The following is a 21,546-nucleotide window of genomic DNA, read 5'->3' as shown; positions in this document are numbered from 1 at the left end:
GGTTCCTTAACTTTTTGAGGATTCTGTGGTAATGGATTGTTTTCAGCTTTCTGTACAGCTAGCCTAGAGTTAGTAGTTTCTGATCTGTTCAGTTACTACTCGCCCATTTTCCAGCCATTAAAAGTTTGCTTCTGTTTTCTCCTTACCCCTTTTCCCCATCCTCATGACCATGTTTTTGTTTTTTAAAAATTCCCTTGGTTGGGTGCTGTGGCTCATGCCTATAATCCTAGGACTTTGGGAGGCTGAGGCAGGAGGATCACTTGAGTCCAGGAGTTCAAGCCTGGGCAACATAGGGAGACCCCCATCTCTTAAAAAAAAAAATTCCTTTTATTTTGGTTTTGAATAGGCTACTGTTTTCATCTGCAATGCAATGATGAGTTAAAGTTTTCCATTAAAAATTTTTACCAGTAACCCTCCAAAAGAATTGAAATGGAAGAATAATGCATAACTCCAAGTCAGTGCAGATGAGGGATAGAAATGAAGAAAATTTGATCACTTCAATATAAGTCAGGGAAGAAGAAAAAAGAAGCAAAGGAAAATACATAGGTAGTAGAAAACACAAAATAAGATGGTAGAAAATAAGCTGAGATACCTCCATAAACCCGATACATAATCTCAGATTAAACTTGCTGGCTAAAGGAGAATGAAAATTTAAAAAATCCAAACAACCGTATTTTACAAGTGGAGTAACTCCTAAAGGTATGATGACATAGTTTAAAAGCAAAGGAATGGAAAAGATATACATGGTGCAATTTATAAGGTAAAATTGGAAGAATTACAGGGATAAATCAAATCTATAATCATAGTAGAAAATTTTAATATACCTCTCAGTAATTTATGAAAAGGAAGATTTAAAAAATTACAAGTTTTAAAGGATTAGCAAGCACCCAACAATTGCAGAAGATACGGTCTTTTCGGGTACCGATGGAATCTTACAGATTGGTTATATACTAGACTCCAGTGCAAGTGTTGACAAATTCTAAGAAATTTATACTGTACAGATTATATCCTTGGAGCCCAGTGCATTTAAGTTAGTAGCATGATAGGAGGATAGCAACATCCCCAAATTTACAGTCAAATACCAAAAACATTTCTAAACTTAGGGCTGAACAACTCAGTGGAAATGAGAAGATATTTCAAACAGAGTATGAAAATACTACCTATTGACACTGTGAGATAGAACAAAAGTGCATTTGACTCTATGGGAAGCTTGTATGAAAATACTACCTATTGACGCTGTGAGATAGAACAAAAGTGCATTTGACTCTATGGGAAGCTTGGAACCTTAAATGTTTACTTGTAGATAACTGAAAGTTAATGAGCTAACTAATATAAGGAGTTAGAAAAAATAGTTTAGAATGTAATAGAAAAAGGAAGGAAATAATAAAGTTTAGATTAGACATTAAAGAAAAGTAGACATTAATAAAAAAGGCAGATGGGCGCAGTGGCTCATGCCTGTAATCTCAGTACTTCGGGAGGCCGAGGCGGGTGGATCACGAGGTCAGGAGATTGAGACCATCCTGGCCAACATGGTGAAGCCCCGTCTCTACTAAAAATACAAAAATTAGCCGGGTATGGTAGCATGCACCTGTAGTTCCAGCTACTTGGGAGGCTGAGGCAGGAGGACCGCTTGAACTCAGGAGGCAGAGGTTGCCATGAGCCAAGATTGTACCACTGCACTCCAGCCTGGGTGACAGTGAGACTCTGTTCTCAAACAAACAAAAATAGCACCTTTGATTTAGTGTTTGTAATTAAATTGAAAAGACTGCCAGGATTGATAGAGGAGAAAAATAATGCACAAATCTTTTGGAAATGAAAAGGTGGTATAACTGCAAACAAATTGAGATGTTAAAACTACAAGAATACTGGGAACAGTTTTCTTTAAATTTGGAAATAGGTAAAGCGGACGGTTTCTCGCAAAGCAAATTACAGAGTTGGCTTAATAAGAATTAGAAGCTTCACTAGATTATGATTTAAAAACTTAAAGTCATATTTAGAAATATACCTATATCAGGCCAGGCATGGTGGCTCATGCCAGTAATCCCAGCACTTTGGGAGGCCGAGCGAGTGGATCACTTGAGGTCAGCAGTTTGAGACCAGCCTGGCCAGCATAGTGAAACCCCATCTCTACCAAAAGTACAAAAATTAGCTGAGCGTGGTGGTAGGTGCCTGTAATCCTAAATGGGCGGCTGAGGTGGGAGAATTGCTTGAGTCCAGGAGGCGGAGGTTGCAGTGAGGCAAGATCGTGCCACTACACTCCAGCCTGGGTGACAGAGTGAGACTCTTATCTCAAAACAAGAAAATAAAAAATAAAGAAATATACCCGTACCAAAATAAAATTTCAAATCCTCAAGCGAAACACCAATTACAAACGACAACCCCATATGGACAAGTGCAACCAAACGTGAGGAATTAACTTCAATCTTGTATAAAATCTTACAGAAAAATTATTTTGCAAGGCTTCTGTAATCTTGATACCCCAACCACAGAGTGTGAGAAGGGGATATAGCTGCATTCTCACCAATGAACATGGCAATAAAAATTGTAGTTTAAAATGTTAGCATTTACTCAAAACAAAAAAATAGCATGACTAATTAGAGTTTGTCTTAGGAATTTAGAGATGATTAAACATTAGAAAACTTGTGAAAGAAATTCGTCTTGTTAACACATTAAAGGAGAAAAGCCATATAATTTTGATGGACGACAGGAAGGCATGTGACAACTTTTAGTACTTGTTCGTGACAAAAGTTCTTAGAAAACGAGGAATACAAGAGAATTTTCAAAAGGGTGTTAAGACACAGAGAAGAGTACATATGGTATAATTCCATTTACACGAATTTCTAGAACAGGTAAAATTGATACTAAGTGATAGAAGACAGTAGTTGCCTGGGATGGGGAGGGTGGATTGACTGAAAAGCGGCATAGGGGAGACATCTGAGATGATGGAGATGTTGTCTTGTTTGGGATGGTGGTTATATGAGTGTAAACATTTGTTAGAATCATTGATTTCATGTTCACTCATGGTTCACAACCCTCAGTTTGGAGAAATTGTAGAGTGCAGCATGTGGTGAAATGTCTCTTCTGGCCGAATGTGTGTTTATACACTAGGTTGCAGTGTAAAAGGAACTTTTCACTGTGGGACTTTCTTTGGTTAAAAAGTTTGAAAGTTTCTGCCCTAGAAGAGCTTTTACATAGTATAAAATGAAATATACCAGATTATTTATAGCAGTTTATGAGAGGAAAATTGGAAACCTAACTAGTTATCCAGAGCGAATGGACAATGAACTGTGCTAGTCATAAAATAGGATGCTATATAGCAGCTAAAATGAATCAACTAGAATTTAGGATTATGTGTGTATCAGCATGGACTGGACAGTATCAAACTTTCATATAAATTCATAAAATGTATAGAAGTATATTGTATGTATACACTATGTAGCAAAACTGTTAAATGACCGTGGGGGGAACATCAGGATAGTGATTATCTCTGAGCAAGAGGGAGGGAAATGGTATCAAAAAGGAATACATAGGGTACTGTATCCTGGCTGTATCCATGGCTTGTCTTATTTCTTATATCTATGTGATCAAATACTGCAAAATTGTAAGATATGACGGCTGGATGGAAAGTACAAGAGTGTTCAATGTAATATTTTTGTATAATTAAAAAAATAAAGTCCCCATTTACAGTAAAAAACCAAGATACCTGGAAAAATAAGTAAATTTAACAAGATGTAGGTTTTTTATGCAGAAAATTATGCAACTTATCAATAGATAATAAATGGAAATATCCATTTGCATAATAGGAGTACTTGATACCATAAATGCGTTCTCCATAAACTAATATAAATTCATTGCACTTCCAATCAAAATCCTGTAGGATTTTTGTAGAACATGCTAAACTCAAAGTAATCAGCAATGCTACACATTTGAAAAATGAGGGAGGCTCACCCTGGCAAATATCAAGACTAACTAGAAAGCAGTAGTAATTAATATTCTCTTATATTGATGTTAAGTGTGAACAAATAACAGAATAGAAAGTGTGCGATCAGACCTTTAGTAGGAATTTGCTATTCGACAGAAGTAGCATTATGACTTAGTGAAAGGTAAACTTTAACAGGCTGTCCTTATGAGAGTTGGTTAGATCACTATCTCATCTCTTAAAACCAGATTTCTGATCTTTTAGAAACTCAAATATGAAACGTCAAATTAAAGTGTCTATAAAAATATCTAGAGGGGATTCTCTGTGTTACATCAGGATATTTGTGCTTCACATTCCTTATTTATAAATAATAGTACCTACCCCAGTTGGTTCTTAAGATTCTGCAAATTCATGCTTACTGGACTCTTAGGCTTAAGCACTCAATAAATGTTTCCGACTATATTTAGAGACAGAGCAAGATTTCTTTGGAAAGAAGCAAAGTTGTGTCATAAAAGATTTTGAATTAAAATATAACTTTGTGTGCTCCAAAAGACGACATAAAATGAAAAGTCATTTTAAGGATTTAGAGATTTTTTGTGTGTCTGTGATGGAGTTTTGCCCTTGCTACCCAGGCTGGAGTGCAATGGCGCAGTCTTGGCTCACCGCAACCTCCGCCTCCTGGGTTCAGGCAATTCTCCTGCTGGAGATTTTTTTTTTTTTTTTTTAATACATATGCAGTGATAGGTTTATGTCAGAATAAAAACAGTAAGAAAAGTACCACATATTTGAGGACTCTGGAATGAATATGAACTGTTGTTTAATTAAATATGTAGAGAATGCTATTTGTCAAACTATAGTTTAGAGTAAATAACTTGAAGGCTTTACTACGAGTTCAAGATAATTAGACCTCTTACCTAATTGAAACTTTCCGGTGAGTAATCTTAGAATCCTAATTTTACTAAGATGTAACATTTGGTAAGCTTACTTATTCAGCTGTAAAGATAAAGCCTTTGTGTTCTTTTGAAATCTGCATTATGTAAGTATCACTTATTGCTGGAATTAGAATTAGTGTCTGAACTTAGATTTCAATTCTTGCAGATGCTGAAAATTTATTTTAGTAGAGAACTTGCTGCCATACCATTGAAGGAGATCTGTGTATTCTGTAAATGACTCATTCACATTTTGATAGCAATTTGATCATAAATATAGTTTTCTTTTTTTGTATTTCATTTGTTTTTAACTTGGAACACATTGTTATCTATTCTTTGTCAACCTACATTCAGTCTATTTACACTTCAAAAATAGTGGCTAAATATAATATTTTAGCTTTTAAAATAAAAGCTTAACTAATTGATATGTATTATTAGCATTATTTACAACAAATGTTATTTTATTATATGATTTAAAAATTCTCCAGAGATATTAGACAGATGTCAGCCAACAGTGGTTACTGAGACATGTAAAGATAAGGCTGGTAACTTTTAAGTTCCAAAATGGTTTTAACTCCTCTTGTAAGACATGGGACACTGAAATCATGTGGCAATACCAGGTCATGTGGCCGTTCAGGTGACCTAGAATAGGCTTAAACTTAAGGTAGTTTCATTTTTGTGAAGAAAAAATATGGTAGAAGTTTTATAGAAAACTTGGAGAACCCCGGGAATACAGCTTAACTCATAGGAAACATTTCTCTAACAAAAGTGTAACAGAGGCTGGGTGCCGTGGCTCACACCTGTAATCCCAGCACTTTGGAAGGCCGAGGCGGGTGGATCATCTGAGATCAGGAGTCAAGACCAGCCTGACCAACATAGTGAAACCCAGTCTCTACTAAAAATACAAAAATCAGCTGAGCCTGGTGGTGTGGTATGTGCCTGTAATCCCAGCTACTCCAGAGGCTGAAGCAGGAGAATTGCTTGTACCCGGGAGGCAGAGTTTGCGGTGAGCCGTGGTCGTGCCATTGCACTCCAGCCTGGGCAACAAGAGCGAAATTCTGTCTCCAAGAAAAAAAAAATGTAACGGAAACTGTTTACTGTGATTTCTTCTAATACTGGAAATCTTTTATTTTTGCTGATTGTAAAGAGGCTTCATTTTTAAATTCATTTTTGTAGGCTAAATTCCTATGAATGAAATAATCAAACCAAAGATATAGACACTTCTAGGGAGATTCTTATATTTTGCTTTTTCTATCATTTTTTCACAAGGATCAGAGATATTACTCATGCTAACTCAAAAAGAGGTGTTGTTCAGAGGATATAATTGTGGAGCTGGAACAGGCCTGGATGGTCTTCAGAAACCAAGCCTAGTGATTGGCCACTCTGCTTTTCTTTAAGACTCCAGTTCTCTCTGCCTAGCTTGGGTACACACTCTTTGTGCACTGACTACTCTTTGCCCTGAGTCTACTATATCTTATGCCGCCTCCTGGCCATGTGATGAATATAGTTAGTTAAATGTATAAAACTGACCCTTTCACCTTAGCCCTCAGGTTTGCTCCTCTTTACTCGTTCCAAGTAGTGATGAATGTCTCATTACGTGCTGGTCAGTTAGTTACTCGGAGGTCACATTAGTTGTGTTTGAATCATTTTCCCTAAACTGTACATGTCCAGTAGGTCAGTAAAACATGTGAATTGTCACTGAAATAAAGTAATACTGTCATTAGCAGTAATTTCTGTCCTCAGCTCTTTAATCTGTGCTGGCCTTATTTGCCCCTCATCTACTGCCACAGTGCTTCCTGTGCACCATATTTTAGTGATAACCTAAATTTTTTGTCTCTTCCTAAAATGTTTCCTGCCTTTAGAAAACATGCTGAACTTTCTGCCTGGTGTACTATCTCTTTCTTCATACTTGCGCTCTGGTGCCAACTTTTGTGACACCTTTCCCTCCAAAGGTTGAATTAATCCTGTTCTCCGTGCTAGGATAAGACTGCGTCACAAGATACTAGTGTCTGTAGTTGGCGCCTCTAGAGCATGCTTTGTGGCACAGAGTAGGAATCCAGCAGGGGCCAAAGGTAGCCAGAGATACTTTGTGCTGCCCAGTAGTCCCAGGTTATTAGTTGGTAGGTTATTACACGTGTTTGATGGAGTTATGTGTGTTTGCTTTATTTTATCAAGTTATATAGTTCAGTGCTTATTTATGTGTAGTATTATAGGGTCTACCACTGTAGACAGTTTAACAGGGCTACTGTTAAGTTCTCTATTGCTCTTTTATTTGCATTACAATTTCCAAATTCTGTGCAAACCTCACTTTTCCACCATTTCTACTATATTGCTAAAGAAAGTCACATAATCCTATTACTGACTCCTTTCAAATTTTTAGTGTTTGAACCATAGTTGGACTCCCAAGGTTGCCAATGCAGTATTGTTATGTGGCATTCCATGCATCCCTAAAAGAGGGTTGACATGGCCAAATTTATGACATTTGGCATGCTGTGTTACCTCTTCCTGTAGGGAGGCCCTGGGGTCAGTCTCCTGAATTGAGCTTGAGGACTCCATTAATTGTTTTTCCCTTTTGAGGGGCGTGAGTATCATTATATTAGGTTATGGCTATTATTTTCTAGCTAATTATACCAAGGCCTAAATATCTTCAGTTTGAAGACCTTTTTTGAGAACAGTCTTTTGATAATTTATAGTTTTTTTGAGCCTTTACTTAATGTTTCTAAAAAGTAAATGTACAGTTGACCCTTGAACAATGAAGTGACTCGGTTGCTGTCCTGCAGAGTGAAGTCAGCATATAACTTTTGACTCTCCTAAAACTCAGCTAGTGACTTACTGTTGAGTGGAAGCCTTACCAGTACATAGAGCTGATTAACCATATTTTGTATGTCACATGCATAATAAACTATTCTTTAAGCTAGAGAAAAGAAGCTTACCAAGAAAATCATAAGGAAGAGAAAATACATATACTATTCACTAAGTGGAAGTGGGTCATCTTGAAGGTCTTCATTCTCATTGTCTTCACCCTGAGTAGGCTGAGGAGTTTGGTTGGTCATGCTGTTTCATGGCGGAAGAGGTAGACTGGGAGACAGGCACATTCAGTGTAACTTTATGAAAATAAATCATTTTTGCCTTTTTTTCATTTTCATTTCTCTGAAAATGTTTGTGTGGTACCAATCCTCTTTCCACCTTTTGCTTTAGTTTCAGTGCCCATGTCATAGAAGGATCTATGTTATAAAAGAAGTCAAAAGCGCCTTGAATAACTAGAACCCTTCTGCTAGATTATCCTATGTCAATTTGTTTTCTGACACTGCTGCTTCTGCATCTTCCTCATTGGGAGCTGGTTTAGAGGCACTCATCTCCATTATGTCATCTTCTGTTAATTCCTCTGGTATGGAGTCTGTTAGCCCTTGAATTTCTCCAAGATCCATGTCTTGAAACCCTTTACTCCCCTACCTTTTTTATCCCCCCCAATATCCACAGTCATGTATGATTTCCTTGATAGGCTTTGGCACAAATCCTGTGAAGTCGGGCACATCTTGACACTGTTTTCTCCAGCAGGAATGTAACTTTTTGGACTTGATGGCTTTCATGCTTTTTTTTTTTTTTTTTTTTTTTTCTGTAACAGCAAGGGCATCTTCAATGGCATAATCCTTCCATACTTTGATGACACTCTTATCAGAGTTCTTTTTCATAGCAATGACAGTTTTTTCCATGGAGTACCGTGTGTAATGAGCCTTAAAGGTCCTTACCACTCCCTGATCTAGAGACTGATTTAGAGATGTTATTAATATGTTCTGGGACAAGTAGATCACTTTGACACATTTGGTGTTGGAATCATGGGATTGTGGGTTACCAGGGGCATTGTCTAATGTCAAAAGAACTTTAAAAGGCAGTCCTTTACTGGCAGGCTCCTTCTTGACTTCATGGACAAAGCATTGATGGAACGAATCCAGAAAAAAGGGTTCTGGTTGCCCTGGCCTTTTTGTTGTGGCAGCTGGCGTTTATCTTTTCCTTTCAAGGATTGGAGGTCAGCAGCTTTATAGAGAAGGGCAGTCCCGATCATAAACCTGACGCACAAAACAGTAGAGTTAACCTGTCCTTTTCTGCCTCAAATCCTGGTGCTTGCTTCTCTTTTTGCTAATAAATGTCTTTTGTGTTAGTTTTTATCCCTAGAATTGAGCACTTGGGTCTGCATTAAAAACCTGTTCAGGCAGATACCTTTTCTCCTCAATGATTTTCTTAATGGTGCCTGGGAACTCATCTACTGCCTCTTGGTTGGCAGAAGCTCCTTTCCCGTTAATCTTGACATTTTTTAAGCCATGCTTCTTTCCAAATTCTTGACCATCTTTTGCTTTCATTAAATTTTTCAGCTTTAGATTCTTCACCTTCATTTTGCTTTAGGTTGCCATATAATGACTTCGTTTTTTCTTGAACAATGTGATAGTCTATAGGTATGCCTGCCTTTATAGTAATTCTGTACCTATATAAAACCTGCATTTCCAATGTGAGATAAAAGTTGTTTCACAAAAGGTGCAAGGTCTTTACACCTGCTGGTGTAGCTGCAGTGACAGCTTCACAAATTTCCTTTTCTTTTTTTACAGTGGTTTTTACCCTGGATTCATTTATCTTGAAATGGCGGGTGACAGCAGCTGCAGACCTCAGTCTGCGATATATACCAAGCAATTTGAGTTTTTCTTGTAATGTCATGACTTTTCTCTGCTACTTGGGAGCACTTTGAGCATCACTAGTGGCACATCGTATGGATCTCATGGTATGAGTTAAGGCTTATGGTATTGCACTACACATGGTGAAAAATACATGAGAAATGTGAAAAATCACTTTTTACTGTGATACTCAATTTACTGGAGAGAAGAACTGCTCATGCAGAGATGATTAGCCTCACTTGGTGGGTATTCGCAGCACTTCTGCTCACTGTGATAGCAACAGGAGGTGGCTATGGAATTATTACAGTAATACAGTATGTACTATGGTTAATCTTATGTAGTTATGATTACATACTTCCTTTGTATGTTTACATTTCTCTTGACTGTAAATGGTTCCATGTTTGGTCTGTGTGTATGTTTTGATAAATTTTAACTTTTTATAGTAGATTTTTATATTTCATGGTGGTAAACGATAGACTAGTAGCTACATATCTTTTATGCATTTATAACATACCTTTTTGTGAGTTTTTTTCAGTGTTTGTAGTCTACCTGCTTTATCTGAGCCTTTTTTTTTCCTTCAGATTGTCTCAAATCTCCAAGGCATTTTGCAGTATTTCTTGAATAAAATCTGTGAATAAGTGGACCTATACAGTTTAAACCTGTGTTGTTGAAGGGGTTGGCAAAAAAAAAACCCGTTTTTGTCAACTGTATAGCTCTGTTACAACAACCATTTTGTCAGTGCCTCACATAAGTTTGTGATTGGCTGTCATTTTGGCTCTCAGTTTTTGTCCTTAAAATAATACCCCTTCCATCCCCCATCCACCAACATTTGCCTAGATGTACTTACATGGGTACATCTGCATGTTGTGGACAGACGCTTCTAAGCTTACATCTTTGGTCACTTGCAACCTCCTTCCTTCTGAAATTGGCAATGTGCATTGGTAGATTGATGCTTTTGAGATGTTCTTCAGTAAAGAAGTCTATTTATTTAGGAACTTCTTAATGTGTTTGTTCAGGCATCTTTAAAATTTTTTTTTAATTGTAATTTACATATGCTAAAATGCACAAATTTTAAATGTTCTGTGTTTTTGAAATGGAGTCTTACCCTGTCACCTAGGCTGGAGTGCAGTGGCACGATGTTGACTCACTGCAACCTCTGCCTCCTGAACTCAAGTGATCCTTTCAAGTAGCTGGCCTATAGACACGCACATGGCTAACTTTTTCGGTATTTTTTGTACAAATGGGATTTCGCCACGTTGCCCAGGCTGGTCTCAAACTCCTGGACTCAAGTGATTTCTCCGCCTCAGCCTCCCAAAGTGCTGGGATTATAGGCGTGAGCCACTGGGCCCGGCCAGTTCTGTGAGCTTTTGATAATTTGTACTCACGTATGACTACCTTTCAAATAACATAGAAAACATTCAGGAATTCAACAGTGGATAGGCAGGGGTGGGGGAATAAAACAAAGATAGAGGACACTTTTACATCCCTAGAAAGGTACTTTGTGCTTCTGTCCAAACATTTCCACTTCTCTTCCTTGATGCCTCTGAGACGATCATTTTGACTTGTCATTAGATTAGTTTTGCCTGTTGCAGGAAGCCATGAATGAAATCAGTCTATATCTTTTTGTCTTTTGCCTAGCATATTTTGGAGACTGATCCATGTTGTGAAGTGTATATGCACATTCATTTTTGTTTCTAAGCAGTGTTTTTATGAGTACGCCAGAATTTTTTTGTTTTCTTTGGATATTTTGGCTGTTTTTAGTTTTTTGCTATTATTAATATGGCTACTATGAACATTCTCATACAGGTTTCTTTTTGTGGACATACGTATTCATTTTTCCTGAATGTGTGATACAGGGTAGACCTATGTTTAACTATTTGGAACTTGCCCGTTTTCCAAATGTGCTATACCATTCTATACTTTCATTTCGGCAGCGTTTGAGTGTTCTGGTTGCTTGATGTAGTAGGCTGAATCATGGTCTCCAAAGATTCAGGTTCTCATCCCAAGAACCTGTGCGTGTTGTTTTATATGGCAAAAGAGACTTTACAGGTGTGATTAAGTTAAGGATCTTGAGATGGGGAGATTATCCTGGATTATCTGGGTGGGCTTTAAATGTAATGCCAAGTGTTATTAGAAGAGGGTAGAGGGAGATTTGAATACAGAAGAGAAGGCAATGTGACAGTGGAAGCAGAGATTGGAATGATGTGCTCTGAAGGTGGAGAAAGGGGCAGCACAAGCTAAGGATTTCTGGTAACCACTAGAAGCTGAAAAAGACAAGGATGAACTTCCCCTCAGACACTCCAGGAGGAGTCAGTCCAGCCAACTTCCCCTCAGACACTCCAGGAGGAGTCAGTCCAGCCAACACTGTGACTTTAGTTCATTGAAACTGATTTTGCTAAATTTGTGCTGTAATTATGATCATTTGTTACAGCAGCAGTAGTATACTAATACACTCCCCCTCACCAACGTTTTGTAGTGTCAGAAAATTTTTAAACCATTCTAGATGGTGTGAAATGGTATTGCATTATGGTTGTACTTTGCGTTTTCCTGATGATTGGTGATACTAAATACCTCTTAATGTGCTCCTGTATCCTCTTTTATGAAATGTCTGTAATTTGTTCTTTTCTATTTAACAAAAATTGCTGAGCTCATCTTTTTCTGTGATTTGCAGGAGTTCTTTGTACATTTAAGATAGCCCTTTGTCAGATACATGTACTGTAAAAAAAATTTTGCCCCAGTTTCTGGTGTCTTTGGATAAGCAAGCAGACATTCTAAGTTTTGGTGGATTTGAGTATCCCTTACCCAAAATGCTTGGGACCAGAAGTGGTTCAGATTTTTTCTAATTTTTGGAATACTTGCATTACAGCTGTATACTGCAATGACCATTTTCTTTGGGTGTCATGATGGTACTCAAGAAATTTCAGATTTTGGAGGATTTTATATTTCAGTTTGCAGATTTGGGATGGTCAGTCTGTATTTTCTTTTGTTTTTTTTTTTTTAGACAGGGTCTCATACTCTCACCCAGCCTGGAGTGCAGTGGAGTGATCTTGGCTCACTGCAGCCTCTGCATGTCTGTGCTCAAATGATCCTCTCACCTCAGCCTCCTGAGTAATTGGGAGCACAGGCATGCATCACCATACCCAGCTTTTTTTTTTTTTTTTTTTTTTTTCTTTTTTAAGTAGAGATGGGGTCTTGCCATCCTGTCCCAGGCTGATCTCAAACTCTTGAGCTCAAGCAGTTTGCCTATTTTGGCCTCCCAAAGTGCTGGGAATACAGGCGTGAGCCACCATGCCTGGCTCAACCTGATTTCTTTTGTGGTTAATGGTTTTTAATGTTTTAAGGCCATGAATGTATTCTGTGTTTTCTTCTATAAGCTTAAGATTCTGCTTTCCCATTGAAGATAGTATGTAATTGTGGTTGAGGCTTATTATTTTCCATGTATGTTGAAAAGTTGTTGAAAACTAGATTGACCTTGTGCCTTAGTGGAAGAGGAGTTGACAATATGTATGGGTCTATTTCTAGACTTGTTCTGTTCCACTGATCTTTTCTTCTTATGCCTACTCTATAATCTTGATTACTGCGTCTTTTTAGTAAGCCTTGAAATAAGGTGGTGTAAGTCCTCCAGTTTCCTTTTTCAAGAATGGCTTGGCTATTCTAGTTTTTTTGTTGTTGTTGTTGTTTTTCCATATGAACTTTATGTCATATGAATGTCTTAACTCTGCTGGAATTTTGGTAGGGATTAAACTGAATCCATATATCAAATTGGAAAGAATGGACATTTAAGCAAAATGAGTCTTCTAGTCTGTGAACACGGTCTCTCTTTGTTCAGTGTTTTTCATTTTTCTTAGCAGTATTTTGTAATTCTTAGTGTCGAGGTCTTGAATATCTTTCTTTAGATATATAGAAAATATCTGTTGTTTGAAGTATATTTCTTGAAATTTCATTTTCCAGATGTTTTTGCTTTTATGTAGAAATAGTTTTTGTATGTTGAATTTGCCTCTTGACCACCCTGTATCTTGAAACTTTGCCAGCTTGTTCAGTGTTTTTGTAGATTCCATGTACTTTTCTATGAAGACAGTCACATCACTGGAGAATAAAGTCAGTTTTATTTTTTTCTTTCCAATGTATCTTTTCTTGGTTGTGTAGTTGTCCTGGCAAGAACATTCAATGCATTACTGAATAGAATGGGTGACCGTGGACAACCTTGTCTTATTCCCAGTTGTAAGGGAGAGATTTAATGTTTCTTCATGGCATATGATGTTAGCTTTAGGTTTTTCATAGATGTCCTTTTCAGGTTGAAGAAGTCTTTTCTAGTGCTGCTGGGGGTTTTAAATTATAGCTGAGTATTGAATTAACATTTTCAGATGCCTTTTTTTCTTGCTCATTTGAGAAAATCATAGGGGTGTTTTCTCCTTTATACTCTAAGTGAGGTGCTTGATTTTTAAATGTTAAACCAGTTTTGTTCCTTGGGATAAACCCTACTTGGTGATGTTGACCTTTTCTATTATGTTGCTGAATGTGATTTGCTAATATTTTGTTAAGGATTTTTGCGTCTAGTAGTAACAAACCTTTGCTATGTATTAGTACGAGATCTTGGGCCCAAGCCAGTTTCTTGTCCCTTTTTCAATAGCAAACAGCTGTTGCCTCTCATTCCTCAGCATCAGTGTACCTTTGTCTGGGACTGGTGGTGACAATGTTTCCTCCCTTCCTCTGGCAGTATAATGTGGTGGTTATTGTTACGGAGTGAAAGGCATGTTTATGTGTGGGAGGTGGGCCAGTAAGTTGTGCTCCACAAATCTCCCAACCCAACAGCACATGTCTTTTGCTCTACCCTTCCCCATGAAGGCAGGGCATCTTTGCTTGCCCTTGGGTTTGGTAGATCTCCCTGCATCTTCTGTCGTGGTTGAAATGAGATGCCACCAAGCGGGAGGAAGGAGCTCTCTCCCATTTTCTTCCTTTTTCAAGAACACTCAGTTGAGGCTCTTGGAAAAGAGCTTGCGAATGGATGCAGGTTTTCTTTCTGTCTGGGGCTCCTAGGGATTCTTAACTGTCATCCTAGCTCAGCCTTTAATCCTCACTTTTATCTTTAATATTCAGCAGGTTGACCATGAATGTGTTTTCTTTCCATATGTGGGTTAGTATCTGTCAACTCTTGAAAAGTTTGTGGTCATTATCTCTTCATACATTTTTTTCTTCCTCATTCTCTTTCATCTTCCTCTGGCATTCCAGTTACATCCAACTGAGATTTGGTTTTGGATAATCTGAGTTTTTTTCCCCCAAAATTTTTTTTTTCCTGTTTGTGTTTAAATATGCATACTTTAATTTGGCCTGTGTTCAAGTTCCCTGTTCATTTCTGTTAAGCCCATCTAATGATATCTTCAATTTCTAATACTGTATTTTTCATTTCTAACATCTTCCTGTGGTCTTCTTTTGTAGCTTCGATGTCTGATGAAATTCTTTCATTATTCATGTTGCCATCTCTTCCATCAGCTTCTTCAGCATTCTTATCATAGTTATCCGATGTTATTAATTCATGTTTTGACTGTTTGCTACTCCCCATATCTTGTAATTTTTGATTGAATGCTGAACATTTGTATAAAAACAATAGAGATTGAAGTAAAGAATATTTACCTTAGAAAATGGTCCATCATTTCTTGTGTCAGCCTGGTAAGTCTTTAAGATATGTAGTTGAGCTAGTCCTGGGCTTGCTTTCCACTTCAGTTTGATTTAGTTCAGGTGTTTTGAGGATAAGAGAATGACTTCCCATTTTGTCAGTTTTGTTGTCCAGGTATGATTTTGGATATCTCTTTTTGGTTTGTAGCTGAACCATGAGAGAATTTTCTGTAGCTCAGCTGTCAATTCCTTGGTCATTCTGATTTTCTTTCCCTCCCCCCACCTCTGTAGTCCTGCCTCCAAGCTTTTGTGCCTAGTGAGAGATCTTTCTGCTAGTAATACCTTCCAGAGATTTCTCTTAGCAAGCCTATCCTGTCTTCAAGTTCACTGCTCATTTCAGCCTTGGTAAGTCAATGTCCTGAGTATCTGGGTGAAAGTTTTTCTCTCATCTCTCCTTTTCCACCCCAGCCCTTGGCTGCTCAATGTCTAGAGTCTCTTGGGATCATTTTTTTTTATCACCTTTCTTGCCTGTCCCTCCCCCCACATCCCATTCAAAGGGTAGATTCTTTGCATTTGTGGGAGATCTTAAGCTTCTTAGGAGATCCCTCTCAGCTTTTCAGCCCTGTTCCCCAATCTTTGACATACTTTTCCAAGTACTTAGTGGAAACCCATGGGAATGAGTGGCTGGGATTGATACAGGCTTACTCTGTGGGATCCTTGCAGTTTTAATATGTCATGTCAGTCTGGTTTCTTCTTACTTTCATTTATGGCAGGATTATTCCTCTTTAGCCACTCCACCAGGAATGAGACCATCCATGCAGCCTCTCTTCTCTCAAGGCTCAACACTTTGGAATTAGTTCTACTTAACCTACTTTGTATCCTTAACTCTCCGGTTCAGAGAAACCACGATTTTGTCGCTTATCTGGCTAGTTTTGCTTATTAGAATGAAAGTGATGGTCTATTGTAACTTTCTACATCCTAATAAGAAGCGGAATTCCTTCTATGGAATACTTCTTAAATATATAGCCTGATAGTATATACCTGACACATTTTCTGTTTCATTCTGATTGATTTTCTAGATTTCTCAGGGCTAGGTTTCTAAATCTTTTCCCATTCTTCTCAAATCTTAACTCTCCATTTCTGTCCTCAAAAGTGATCTTCTGTCTTATTTTGAAATTAAAGTAATCAACATAAAATTATTTCAACTCAAAGATTAATAGTTGGGGAACATTTACTGCTGAAATGGAATGAGAAAATTTGAGGGGATAGGATGCAGTAGTTCTTGGTAGTCCAAGACTCTAAGTAAAAAAAAAAAAAAACCGGAAAAGTAAGTCAGGTAATTTACAAAAATTATATATTTAGAGATAGAGAACAGTGGGTGTAAAAATGTTTAAAGAAAGCAAAATTTTGCACTCTGGAAGAATACCTTTCACAAGTGAGCTGAGAGGTCTGCAGCTGATCGTGAGGCATTGTTATTTATGGGTACAGAGTAGAGGAGGCCTTTGGGCTGCAGCCTGAGTGGCACATTGAAAATGTGAGGGACCTTTAAACACAGAGAATCCTCTCGATATATTTGCTAAATTCCATAGTTCAACTGGGCGGAAGAGATAAACCAAAACCTCCGAAAAGGAGATTGGGATATTTTCTAGTCCTGTGGCATTGAGATAAAGATTCTCTAGGGGAAGCGACTTGAACAATAGGTGAGAGTTGAAAGCACTTGAGGAAGTGGTGAATACACACTGATGATTTTCAACACACCCAGTTTCTTCCCCCTGTAGACATTGCCAAATTCTGGAGCTGCTTAGGCTAAAGAGCTAAACCAGAAATCTCTTAAAAACAAAGCTATTCTTAAAGTATCTAGGTACCTAGAAGATAAGGATCTGCTAGCCTTTCAAATGAAAGCTGGGCAGAGCCTTGTCCTCCGAACAGGGACAAACCAGAGGTAGTCTTGTTCATAGCAAAATTGCTACTCAGCAGTGTTCTATAATTCTGGCCTTATAGAGGAAGTAGTAAAAGTATATGTATGAGATTATGTTCAATGAAGGACGAATAAGGAACTATGTAGGGTAACCACAAAAAGAAAAGGAAGAATGTGTAACAAATGAATACAGAGAAAAATTGGATACAGAATATGTGATAAATTTGAAAGAAGGCAAGTAAAAAATATAAAACAGACAGCTAAATTAGTAATTAAATGGAAAGAAATAGGCTAAATATTCCAAGCAAATGGCAAAAATTATCAGACTGGACAAATAATAATTACTTAATATAAGTACCTAGAAAGGTTGAGAGAAAATGATGGGAAAAGATACACCATCCAAATGCTAACTGAAAGAAATAAGTATGGACATATTAATTGGGCAAAGGGGACTTTAATACAGTAAACACTAGTAGAAAAAGAGAACTACATTTTATAGTGTAAGGGGATTGATCCACCAGAGTTACCACAATCCATAATCTGTACCTAGTAAAATAACCTGAACATCTATAAACCAAAAATTTTATTTTGAACTAAAAGAAACAAATATGCCACCACAATGGATGCAGGCATATAGGACACATATATACATTGCAATTAGCAGGATTTGATCTAATTATCATACATAGAACATTGAAACTATTAATGGTGATATTGAGCATCTTTTCCCTTGCACATGGAAATTCTACTAGAATTGACCGTGTGCTGGGGCCATAAAGCCTCAGCAAATATCATTGGATTTTAATAAATGAATGTGTTGTTTGTATTACAGTTAATAAAAAGAACAAAAAAAATTTTCCAACTGCCTGTTAATTAAATACTATGCTTATGAATAATATATGATTCAAAGAAGACATTACGATGGATATTAGAAAATACTTTAATTGAAAATGAAGGTGAACTACAATGATCTGGAATGCTGCTGTAATGCTAAGATGAAATTTATAGTCTTAAATTTATGCATTGGAAAAGAAACCTTTTTTAAGGAGGTAGAAAAGGAATAGGAAATCAAACCTAAAAAGAAGTAAGGAAATAATGAAGACGAATAGAAATTAGTGAGTGGAAAATAATTTTACATAGAGAAAATTGACAAAGCTAAGAAAAAGTTGGTTCTTTGAAAAGATTAATGTAATTGACCACTTAGCAACACAGATTGAAAGAGGATGGAAAGGGGGAGACAGATAAATTTAAATATTAGGAATGAAAAATGACACATCTCTACGGATCCTACAGTCATTAAATAGAGGTGTTTATGAACAGTTTTGTGGAGAATATGGAGTAGGGAGAGAGGGCAGAAATTTTGAGTGCTTAGGGCTGGACCATTCAATATTAATAGACAATACCTTTGTGTAGCTGTTGAGTACTTGAAATGTGGCTAGTCCTAGTTGAGTTGTCCTGTAAGTGTAAAGTACCCAGCAGATTTTGTAGACTTACTATGAAAAAAATGTATTAAAATCTTGTTTTTTATATGATTGCATGTTGAAATGATGGCATTTTGTATGTATTGGGTTAAATACATCATTAAAATGTCACCTGTTTCCTTTTTAAAATGTAGTCACTAGAAAAAAAGTACGTATGTGGCTCACATTACATCTTTTATAGAGGTTATTACATTGGCTTTAAGATAGATACTGTTATTATCCCTGTTTTACAGCTGAGAAAACGGGTGTATAGAGGTTGCCATACAACCAGTAAGTGGCATCCTTGGCATTTGTACTTGGCTAACTGGCTTCAGAATCTGTTCTCTTAAGCATTACACTGTTTATGTGTTCTTAAAGGATATTAAGTCATTTCACTGTCATTTTTTGCAAATATCGAAGGATTTTTTAGTAGTAAGGTGGCATGCAGTATGCATCAGAGAAGGTGGAAGGTGGAGACTGAAAGACTAAATGATTTATAGATTGAGAAAGGAGTTGGAGATAAATGTGTCATTCTAATCCCATCTAATGGACTAAGTTGTCAGGCATGGATAGCTCTGTTGATTGTATAGAGAGCTCAGCTTTTAATGATGGGTCTTTTTATGTCTTAGCTCCAGATTGTTATGTGCAACGAAGTGTATTGACACAATCAAGTACTTGTTCTCTGGCATCATGCTGCTCGATTCAAATCCTAGTGTTGGCACTTAAAAGTTGTGTTATCTTGTTGTGTTGCTATAAATTGTCCTTTGCATTCATAACACCTATCTCCCTAATCATCCACTTTTTCCCCATCTGATAACTCCTTTATATGTATTTCTTAGTTGTTTTTTTTTCTCCACTGAACTTGGCGCTTTCTGTACTCCCCCGTATACCAGTGTTTAATTACCACTTGACTGATTTCTCTGCTCAGCTTCAGACCTTTGTTTCTACCTGGTTATTGGACACTTCCTTCTGGAATTTTGTAGCCACAGCAAATAACATAACACTTGTGTTCCCCAAATACTTCATATTTTGCCCAATTGTATTTTCATTCAACTGGTTTTTCAAGCAAAAACCTGTAATTTGTAACCTTTTCTTAATCAACTCTGTTCTGTCTCCCTAATACCTATTCTTTCCTTCTGTGTATTGCAGTTCTCTGCTGGTTGATCTCTCTGCCCTTAGAAATTTGCCACTTACTCCCCATCCCCCACTGCCAGTACCTTGCTACAAAGGGTTTCTCTTCTTCCTACCAGTCCCAGCTCAAAAGTGTAGTTTGCAGATGAGTAACACAGAATGGATTTGAGAATAAACAGGTAAATACAGGCACAATAGATGGGCCAAAAAAAAATTGTTGAATGCAAGAAGAAATGAATAAATGGCAAGCTGCCTTTTAAGGGGGTGCAGATGTTTCCTCAGGAAAACCTTTACTGACACCTAAGACAAAGTTAGGTGTTGTTTCTTTGTGTACCTGTAATTCCCATTACAATTTATCTTATTTACCATGTGTATTTTAATCATGGCAGTCTTCTTCACTGTCATGACCATCCTGAGAAGAGGGAATGTTAAAAAAAATTATTCTTTTCATGTGGTGTGTGCCTAATGTATATATTTGTTTTTAAACCAAAATATTGGAATTATGGAGAGGTTAGAGTAGGAATGCACTTTGTGTACACTGGAAATGAATCTTAGCAGATTATCTATGAAAGTTAGCCAGTTTGATGGGGAATAACTTTTCATCTTGTGTTAGGATTTTTTTTTTTTTTTTTGAGATGGAGTCTCACTCTGTTGCCAGGGTGGAGTATTGTGGCACAATCTCGGCTCACTGCAACCTCCATCTTCCAGGTTGAAGTGATTCCCCTGCCTCAGCCTCCTGAGTAGCTGGGACTACAGTTGCACGACACCACTCCTGGCTATTTTTTGTATTTTAGTAGAGATGGGGTTTCACCATGTTGGCCAGGATGGTCTCCATCTGACCTTGTGATCCACCCGCCTTGGCCTCCCAGAGTGCTGGGATTACAGGCGTGAGCCACCACACCCGGCTGGATCTTCTTTAATGTTAAGAGTAAGTGCCAAGTGTGCTTAGAAACTGTTGTCTGATCATTATTATTCAGGAACAAACTCATGAAAATGTAAACATGATTGTATTCATAAAGATACACTTTGAAAACTGCAATTGCAGTATTTGGGGTGTGTGATGTAAAGACTACAGACCTCTTTACTTTCTAAAAAGGATGCTTTTGGGAACTTTATTAAATATGCAGATTGAACACATATTTTCCTTTTTCCTATATCTCACTAAAATTGGCAAAGAAGGAAAAGCATAAGAGCTAAGGAATGAGAGCGGAAACAGCAGTGGAAGGAGAGGTTACTCAGATCTTGGAATGTGAATCACATATAGAAATGTCTTAACTGATACAGCAGTACTAGAAGGCTGAAATCTTAAGTTCCACGAGAGACTACAGGGAAAATAGGGAAGAAAATAATCAAAGAAATAATAAAAAATAAGACTCAAAGAATTTTAGTATCAATTAAGTGCTCAGAGCAGTTGATGAGAAAAAGAATAAACACTGCATACATACCCTTTTAGAACATGATGAAATTTCAGAACCACAGATAAGATATTAAGAGCTTCTGGAGCAAATCAATTTTTAATCAAAGGATCAGGAATAAAAGTTATGTTAGACTTATTATCAGTAGTGGATTCTAGAAAATTGAGGGGACAGTGCTTTCTAAATTCTGTGTGAACTTACAAGGAATGACTTACAGCAAATTAAGCAAAAAAAAAAAAAAAAAAAAAGTCAAGGTATACAAAATCAAGGTAACGTTTGCTACTTTTATGTAGGAATAAGGTGGTGGGAATGTGGATAGATATTTGAACACATGTTTATATTTGTAAACTGTCACCGAATAGACAAAACAGCTTAATAAAAATGACTCCTATGGAGAAGACAGGTTATTCCTTAAATTGGGAAGAGAAACCCTCTAACTTTACTCACTATGCAAATTGTTTAGATGAAAATGAAAAAAATATAAAAAGTTTCTTTCA

General features: G+C 37.2%; 1 protein-coding gene across 9 annotated transcripts in view; it reads left to right on the top strand.

Annotated features, from left to right (window-relative positions):
* Window positions 1–21,546, top strand: part of SMAD2 (SMAD family member 2) — an 89,501-nt gene that overhangs the window by 12,651 nt on the left and 55,304 nt on the right. The window lies entirely within an intron of this gene.

Source organism: Sapajus apella, unplaced genomic scaffold (genome assembly GCF_009761245.1).
Source record: "Sapajus apella isolate SASKATOON/1434 unplaced genomic scaffold, GSC_monkey_1.0 scaffold109, whole genome shotgun sequence".
Classification (NCBI taxonomy): domain Eukaryota; kingdom Metazoa; phylum Chordata; class Mammalia; order Primates; family Cebidae; genus Sapajus; species Sapajus apella.
Note: the sequence above shows the minus strand (reverse complement) of the source record. Positions and strands in the feature narration are given on the sequence as shown.